Consider the following 8,378-nt stretch of genomic DNA (forward strand, 5'->3'; position numbering starts at 1 on the left):
TTAATGCTTAGATTAGTGATTTTTAATTCCACTTTCATGTCATTCGATACCGTGATATGGTTTGTGAGTGATTTCCTGCCTTGAAGGCAAGAATGGATGGCCAAAAGTGGAAGAAAGCATGTACAAGGGAGAAAACATGATGAAAACAAAGAAAGCACACACAGTGACGTGTGCGTGCGCACGAGTGCCTGTGCGTACGCACAGTAGAATTTCCAGCTGAGTGTGCGGACGCACACGTCTGTGCGTCCGCACAAGACCCAACACGTGATTTCATTAATGAAACACATGACTTGTGATTTCAGAGGCCTTTTGGGCCATTTTGGAAGGTTGGAAGGCTGAAATGGAAGGCTATATAAAGGGGATATCAACACATTTGAAAGCATTAGGTTTTAGTTTAGTTTTTCTTAGTATTAGGAAGCTTCCATAGGAGTAGGAGTAGGAGTAGTGTAGCTTTGCTCTCTTAGGGTTTAACTTTCATTTCCATTGTAGCATTTTATAGCAAGCTTTGATCTTTCATTTTGCTTCCTTAGTTGTAAGTACTCTCAATTTCCTCTTAATTAAAGCATTTTCATTTTCTTGGTTCAAGTTAATTTGTTTATATTGCAATTTGTTATTTCTTGAAGTTTTGATTAATGAATTTTATGTTTCATGCTCACTTTATGTTTGATTGCTTGTTTATGTTTGGTTTTGTTGATAGTTGGTTATAGTTTTCTAATTTCCTTTACAATTTCTCATGCTTTACTTTTGTGCACACAAAGTGTTTGTGAAAATGCCAACTCTAGATTTTGAGTAGATTTTCCCACCTTGGCTTGTGGTTTGAGCTCCTAGGATACTAGAGTCATAATGTCCGACTTTTAGTGGTAATTCTTGGGTAGTTAGTTGACTCTTGTTTCCATTGATGTTAGCCTTTTATCAACTAGTTTGGTAAGTTGGTTAGGACTTATGGATTAAGGTCAATTATGCTTGCTTGACTTACTCCTCAATGGTTGGAGTTGACTAGGCGAGATTGACTCATCATAATTACCATAGTTGTGGTTATGGTGATGATAGGATTCTTTGGATACTCAACCCAAAGTCAAGGCTCTCTTATTGCGTTTTCACTAGTTTGGATCCTATTTACCTTTGCTTGCACTAATTCTAATTTTGATAATCTCTTTGTTCTTTTATTGCTTAGTTATTTTAATCTTTCATTTCTTGTTTGAAAACCCGCCTTTCCTCACAACCGGAAGAAAAACACTTCCAATTGCATCCTAGGGAGAATGACCCGAGGTTTAATTACTCTCGGCTATATTTTGTTTTGAATTGGAATATTTGACATGAGCATTACTTGTTGGTTAGGAACTATACTTACAATGTCAATCTTATTTTGAGATTAAATTCCTAGCCGGCGGTTATGTTCACTATCAAATTTGGCGCCGTTGCCGGGGAGCTACAAACGGTGTTATATCTTTTGGTTGTTGTGAATATGTTAATAGTGTAAATAGCACCTTTTGTTTGTTTGTTTTCTTTTGTTAATAGGTTTCTGTTTATATTTTCTTAATGACTTTTTCACACCATCACCACAATGCACCGCACTGGAACCCAAACACTTACCTTTATAGTCACCAATCTTATACACCATCACCTCACTACAAACAAAACCCTTACCCTCATGAGTTTGATTGTCAACCTTAATCACCTCAATCTTCACCTTCATACATGGATCAAGCCGCACAAGAAGTACTTTTCATGCTCATTCAAGAACAACAAGAGTTCCAGAAGAAGCAAGAGTAAGTCATGTCCACTCTAGCACAAGCTTTAGCTCGTTTAGCTTCATTGCGTTCATGCCACGAGCAAGAGAGTTTGGTGGATGAATGTATGGAACCAAGTGAAAAGTGTGGAGTGAAAGAAGAATTGCAAAATCAAGAAGAGGAAGTTGAGGCACAACATGAAGTGCAAAAGGAGGTAAATGAAGCATTGGTAGGAATTGATCAAGAGGATTCCATCATTCAAGATTTTTTGTCCAACTTGGGTAATTCCTTCAATGACCTTCATGAACCTCTATCATTAGATTTGGAAGGAGATGTTGATGTAGATTTCACACAACCCCCAATCTTTGACTTGAGTGATGATGAAGAAGACTCTAAAAAGGTTGAGGAAGATTTTTGTTTCCAAAAGGTGGAAGCAGTTGAGCAAGAACAAATTAAGCGGGTGAAGACTTCTCTAACGAGCTTCTTAGGCCCACATCAATATGCCATTTTGGAAAGGGATGGTCAACTTCGGAACCTTCTTGGAGTAGTGGATGGTGAAGAGAAGAATGTTAATTGGCAAGGGAATGAAGAGTTCATTCATGGAGCCGATTTATCATTTGGAGCTCAATTTTGGTGTAAGAGTCAATTTAATGGATTCCGGAGAGTGCACAATCTTGTCAATGGCGATAGAGGAACTCAAGTATGGGATCCAGGAATTAATTTCAAGAGTCAATACTTGAGGATCCTAGATGCTAGTTTGAAGTCTCTTAAGAGTTTGATGCAACCTAATTGGGACCCCGGAGGTCGAATCAATAGCAAACTTGGTTGGAGATTCGAGGAGAAATGGAAGCATAAGCCACCCTAACAAGGATCTCCTCACCAAGTCCAACATAGGACTATAAACCAAAGTGCTAGGTGGGAGACACCCCACCATGGTAGTATCCTTCTAACTTTCTCTCTTTTACCTTTTGTTTCATGAATAATTGGTTATTTTGCTTGGTTGGTTGTTTTATTTTGATGTTTGTTAGGTAGTTTTAGTAAAATAAGGTGTTTTGGGAGTTTTGTGGTGTCCCGGGACTTGAAAACCTATTTTGGATGTCAATTTTGATGCCCTAAAGGCATAATTTTTGTTGTTGCAGAAACAGAGACCTGTGCGTCCGCACATCCCCCTGTTTCCTCGTCCCTGTGCGTCTGCACGAATCTGTATGTCCGCCCAACCTTAAACACTTCCTCTGGTCGTGGCATTCGCAGCTTTCGTGTGTCTGCACACTAACCCTCTTTTCCCTCGGTGCGGCCGAACACCATTCGTGCGTCCGCACAGTTCGCCCACCTTTAAAAAAATAAGAAAGAAAGAAAAAAAAAAGAAAGAGAGAGCCTCTGTGCAAACGCACACCGTGTGTACGGCCACACAGCCTAAACAAAAGCCCCTGTTCACAGCGTCCGCATCTTTTGTCCGATCGCACGCCACCCTGTTCCTTCTTTTGTGTGTCCGCACACCTTCGTTCGCCCGCACAAGCTGCTTTACGTCTTCTATCCACAGTGCGCGCACATGCATCCCTCATTCTCCTTGTCTGCATCCTTACACGACCTCGTGTGTTCGCACAAGTTAATTTTCGAACGTTAATTCGAAAAGAGAGGGAGTGTCGCGTTTCAGTCTCCTCAGTAACCCTATCTTCTTCTTTTCTTCTCTCTCTAAACAATACCACTCACCCCTCCTCTTCACGTAACCACTTCCCTCTGTCCACCTCCGACGCAACCCAAGCGCCCACATCCACCAATCAAAGGTGGAGCTCTTGAGAGACATTCTCCCCGGATTGTGTTTGTGCACGGAGGACCGTGCAATGCTTAAGTGTGGGGAGGATTCGTCATTTTCGGGGTGTAAATTTCTTTTTCGAACACTTCGCGCTTAAATTTTTGTTTTTTTATTATGTTTATTGTAGACATTTAGAGTGTTTTTGTTTGTTGCATTGCATTTTCTTCATATTTTATAACTATTGCATTTTGCATCTTTTGCATGGTATATATCTTATAGATAGAAGTTGTGATTGGATGATGTGAATAGCATATACCTAGTTATCTTGATCCTAATTGTTCATGTTAATTTTTTTGCATAGTTGAAAATTAGGAAAAGAACTAGGAAATTTTGTAAAATTTTCCATCCATCACACCATACATACATATAGGAAATAAATCTTTGTGAAAAACAACAAATTTTACATGAATTTTGTTTTTAGGGTATTCTGTTAAATTGATTTGAAAATTGTTTTTAAACTTGCTTGAATGGATTTTTATGGATCATAGAAGAGAGATAGAACAAATTACCTTGTGAGCTTTTTGGCTATATTGAGTGGTTACACATTTTAACTACTAATTTTTGTACTTGTGTGATATATCTCTTCTATGATTGTGATCTTGATTTTGCTTGATTCTTTATTTTCAATGTTTGATGTTTTGAATGCATTTAGCATGATTGAGGCCATTTTTGAATTAAACTTACTCACCCATGTGGACCTACCCTTGCATCTACCTTTGTTAACCCCTTTTGAGCTTGTTAATCCCCTTTGTTTTAATTGTTAGCACATCACAACCCTAAGCGAAAAACCATGAATTACCTTGAATTGAATCTTTGATTGGTTTAGGTTGAAGAGTGTGTTTCATTTAAGTGTGGGGGAACTTTTGGGAAACATTGGCGGTGAATGAAAAAGTTTATATTGGGTATGCATTGAAAAAATAAAATTTGAAAAATGGGTGCACATTCATGTATCAATTTGCTTTAACCAAATGCATTTGTCCTAGAAAAAGAAAAAGAAAAAAATGGAAAATGAAAAATGAAATGAAAAAATAATAATAATAATGGTAATAAGATGGGACAAAATTCATCCCATAGAAAAAGAAAAAAATGATGAATAAGAAGTGCATATGTGGATTTGGATGAAAAAGATGCATGAATGTGTATAAAAAGTGTGATTATGGGAAGTTAGGTTGCATATTTTGTTATTTGGTTGAGTTGGACACTTGAGGTAATCAAAGATTCAATTCATTAGTCCACTTAGCTATATTTACACTACAAGATTTTTGTTTATTTGTGGCAATTTTTTTTCTTATTTGTGGAGGTTTATAACCCCCACCAAATGGTTCGTGGGAGTTTCTAAAACCTCCAAAATTTGAGGTGCCACGAGGTCTTTTGTGGGGGTTTTTAAAAACCTCCACAATCTGTTTAGTGGGGGTTTTGTGTGTGTTTAGTGGGGTTTTATATTGGACTTTTGTGGCAATTTTAAATCACTTGTGTGGCAGTTTAAAACCTCCACAAACCCTGTGATTATTTATTTATTTTTAATTTCAAATAATTCATTAATCTCATTTCATTTACATACTCTCAAATTAAAAATTTATTTGTTAATATCAAAATTTAAAAATTAAATATTTTATAACACAATTCCTCAATATAAGACATAACTCTATATATAAAAAAATTTTCAATGTCAATAGTTCCAAATATAATTGCATATGGTATTGCTCTACATAACTGTTACTATTTTTCTTTAAAAAGTAAAATAAAACAACAACTTCAATATTTTAATATCATCTAATTATATAAAAGTCTTAAATATTTGTCTTCGGATATCCGTTGCTATCACTAGCTGATCTCCTAGCATCAAAGAGAGTAGTAGACTTAATCTCTATAGTAAAAGAATGCACTTGCACATTAATCAATAAACCTATATATGTAAAATACGTACATTAAACAGGATGCTGTTGGGCAAGATCAAGCAGAGGGATCACTGCAGATTGTTTATAATTGGATGGATAGTAAGACAAAATCTCTTTGACCTTCATGGAGCACAGAATAAAATAATCATAATTTTTATGTTAAACCTAAGTAGCTATACATCACATACCTGATATGTGTGTGGAATCAAAGAACCACATCTCTTGGAAATATTATTATGAAAGGCATCAAATTAGAAATTATCCATTCTCAGCAAATATTTTCAACTCTAATAACCAACTTTAAAACCTATATATCCATAACTGAAGTAATTAGAATAAACTACTCAGCAAAAATTGTAACACGGAACAAAATAGTTCCTCACATTAAGGTAAAATGACAGATAACTAGACACAGTTGAAATTGACCTAGCATCACTATAACAAACTCTAATATTAAAACATTGATTCAACTATGAAAGAATCTACAAAACTTTAAACCTAAAATAAAAACTTATTACCTTATCATCAAGTGGAAGACTGCAGGACATTGGATCCCATTCGGTTACTTCAGCATCTGCCATGCTTGAATCATCTATTAATAATTGAAATTTTTGCAATATAGGGTGTTATTATAAATTGATATTATTATAAATTGATATTATTATAGGATAGGTTCCACCAAACGGCTACGAATTGATGTTATTAGCAAATTAAATTTAAAAATTTATATTATAAACAATTAAACTTCAAGAAAGCAAGGAAATCAACCATTTTGCAACGGATGACATGTTTACTTTCTCAATTTCATATCATGACTTTGGAATTTGGATTCAATCATCCATTACCATTATATTCCTACTTGCGTCCTTTTTTCACTCCATGTTAATCCCTACTCATGAATGATAAATTCTTCAGCGACATTAATCAAAAGGAAGATATATACGAGTAAAATCCAAATTAATATGGTTCAGTCATCATCTTTGAATTCCCGGTTTGAAATGAAACATGAAAATGGTGATCAACCATACAAGAGCAAAGTCTTCACCACATTTTAATCCTAATATATCTAACAACTATTTCAGAATTGAGGGTTCCTAAGTATGTTAATATATCTAACAACTCTGCCAATAGTGAATGGTATACGAAATTGTTACTCAGGTTGTGAATTAGTGTTCGAAATTGATTCCCTGGCGATGGCACCAAAAACGGATGCACAGAACCATGGTCTAAACATATCTTCACAACTTCGCATAACTAACCAGCAAGTGCACTGGGTCGTCCAAGTAATAAACCTTACGTGAGTAAGGGTCGATCCCACGGAGATTGTTGGTATGAAGCAAGCTATGGTCACCTTGTAAATCTCAGTCAGGCGGATATAAAATAGTTATGGAGTTTTCGAAATTAATACTAAAATTAGGATAGAAATACTTATGTAAATCTCTGCTTTCCTGCTGTCTTCATCCAATCCGTCTTACTCCTTTCTATGGCTGGCTTTATGTAAGGATGTCACCGGTGCCAATGGCTACTTTCAATCCTCTCGGGAAAATGGTCCAAATGCTCTGTCACAGCACGACTAATCGTTTGGAGGCATCACCCTTGTCATTGGTTGCATCCTATTCCTCTCTGTGAAAATGGTCCGATGCGCTGTCACTGCATGGCTAATCATCTTGGAGGTTCTCGATCATACTGGAATAGAATTTACTATCCTTTTGCGTCTGTCACTACACCCAGCACTTGCGAGTTTGGAGTTCGTCACAGTCATTCAATCCCAGAGTCCTACTCGGAATACCACGGACAAGGTTTAGGCTTTCTGGACTCTCATAAATGCCGCCATCAATCTAGCTTATACCACGAAGATTCTGATTAAGAGATCTAAGAGATACTCATTCAATCTAATGTAGAACGGAAGTGGTTGTCAGGCACGCGTTCATAGGGAATGATGATGATTGTCACGTTCATCACATTCAGGTTGAAGTGTGAATGAATATCTTAGAAGCGAAATAAGATGAATTGAATAGAAAAAAGTAGTACTTTGCATTAATCTTTGAGGAACAGCAGAGCTCCACACCTTAATCTATGGAGTGCAGAAACTCTACCGTTGAAAATACAAAAGTAATGAAGGTCCAGGCATGGCCGAATGGCCAGTGCCCAAACGTGATCAATAGATCAAAAGATAATCCAAAGATGGTTCAAAAGATGATCCAAAGATGGTTCAAAAGATGATCCAAAGATGTCTAATACAATAGTAAAAGGTCCTATTTATAATAAACTAGCTACTAGGGTTTACAGAAGTAAGTAATTGATGCATAAATCCACTTCCGGGGCCCACTTGGTGTGTGCTTGGACTGAGCTTGAAGTCTACACGTGGAGAGGTCATTCTTGGAGTTTAACGCCAGCTTTTGTGCCAGTTTGGGCGTTGAACTCCACTTTGCAACTTGTTTCTGGCGCTGGACGCCAGAATTGGGCAGAGAGCTGTCGTTAAATGCCAGTTTACGTCGTCTAAACTTGGGCAAAGTATGGACTATTATATATTTCTGGAAAGCTCTAGATGTCTACTTTCCAAAGCAATTGGAAGCGCACCATTTTGAGTTCTGTAGCTCCAGAAAATCCATTTTAAGTGCAGGGAGGTCAGAATCCAACAGCATCAGCAGTCATTCTTCAACCTCTGAATCTGATTTTTGCTCAAGTCCCACAATTTCAGCCAGAAAATACCTGAAATCACAGAAAAACACACAAACTCATAGTAAAGTCCAGAAATGTGAATTTAACATAAAAACTAATGAAAACATCCCTAAAAGTAACTAGATTCTACTAAAAACATACTAAAAACAATGCCAAAAAGCGTATAAATTATCCGCTCATCACAACACCAAACTTAAATTGTTGCTTGTCCCCAAGCAACTGAAATCCAAATAGGATAAAAAGAAGAGAATATAC

General features: G+C 36.7%; 1 long non-coding RNA gene across 1 annotated transcript; it reads right to left on the minus strand.

The window, feature by feature from the left end:
* LOC110267515 lies at positions 5,278-6,134 on the minus strand. Its single transcript, XR_002355241.1, has 3 exons — positions 5,960-6,134; positions 5,471-5,561; positions 5,278-5,379 (listed from the first exon to the last, which is right to left on the minus strand). It is a non-coding gene; the product is annotated as an uncharacterized LOC110267515 (long non-coding RNA).

Source organism: Arachis ipaensis, chromosome B10 (genome assembly GCF_000816755.2).
Source record: "Arachis ipaensis cultivar K30076 chromosome B10, Araip1.1, whole genome shotgun sequence".
NCBI classification, from domain to species: Eukaryota; Viridiplantae; Streptophyta; class Magnoliopsida; order Fabales; family Fabaceae; genus Arachis; species Arachis ipaensis.